Source organism: Cyprinodon variegatus, unplaced genomic scaffold, assembly GCF_000732505.1.
Source record: "Cyprinodon variegatus isolate N-32 unplaced genomic scaffold, C_variegatus-1.0 Scaffold53, whole genome shotgun sequence".
Lineage (NCBI taxonomy): Eukaryota > Metazoa > Chordata > Actinopteri > Cyprinodontiformes > Cyprinodontidae > Cyprinodon > Cyprinodon variegatus.
In genome coordinates, this window is record NW_015150506.1 from 1,901,827 (window position 1) to 1,903,051 (window position 1,225).

The window sequence follows — 1,225 nt, forward strand, 5'->3', positions numbered from 1 at the left end:
TTAAAGAGGACAGGTTCTCTCTGACCCGGTCCAACAGAACAGCAGCTTCAGGACAAAGCTGAGGAGGAGGAACCTGTTTCTGCCATCCGTGTTTTATTGTTTTAATCTCTTAACATCCACCTCATTTTTGATAATCCTCGCCTATTTTGCATACCTAAATGGAACAGTAAATAACTTAGGAACTGTAAGCCCAAAGTAATGTGCAATACATTATTTGAAAGCTAACACCCTCTAGTTTCTGAATATATAAATGAAAATATGAATATATAAACTTCAAACGTGACTAAAAGTTATTTTTTTTTTCTTCACGAAAATAATAGGTCTTTTTTGAATAGCAGTAATAAAGACATGGTTGAGAATAGGCATGTCTAATTGTAATACATTTGTTCTACATCTCAAACACAAATGCAGACAATTTCAGACCTCAAACTACAACAGTTCCAGAGCTGTGGGGCTTTTAAATGTTGGTGTCACCACCGTCTCCAACCTCTCCGAATGTGCCAAATTGTGCCAAATGTTTTTACGCAACTATTTGACCCATAGAATAACACTGAAACATTTTGATGGTCATAAAACAAGCAAGTATTTTTGCACTTTTTTTCATTTTCATCTGGGTGAGTGATGAGGTCACTCATTTCAACTGACTGTATGGTTTCCCGATTCATCTATTCAGATATAATTTAGAACATATTGGAAAAAAATTACAAACCACTTTGAACTAAAGTAAAAGATCAACTTTTTATTATATTGTCCAATTTGGACAGATCACAAACAAAGAAATAAAACTTTGTAAACCAAAGTAGTAAATAAATGTTAATATAAATGTTAAAAATATAAATAATATAAATATAAAATGTTTTAGATAAAAATATGAATATAAAACGTTTCATTTATTAAATAAATTTTATTCACCGATCCAACACCTCATCAATTCCTTGGATAAAAAGCATCTCCTCGGTCGGATCATACTCAGAATCAGTACTTTCGTCCAATGAAGCTGAAATAATCTCCAGGGCCTTTTTGTAAGGTGTATGCCGTCTTTTTTCGGGCCTTAGACATTGTAGCAAATATGTGTCCAAACCTCTGTAAACCTCTGCGTTGTTACAAGCAGCTCTTGTTGCACGTCAGAACTCTGGTCGCAGCTGTTTCCCTGTCTGTTACGCACACCGATAAAACAGCTGTCCTTTATGCTACATAGACTTCCGTACCCTCATTGGAAAGCTTA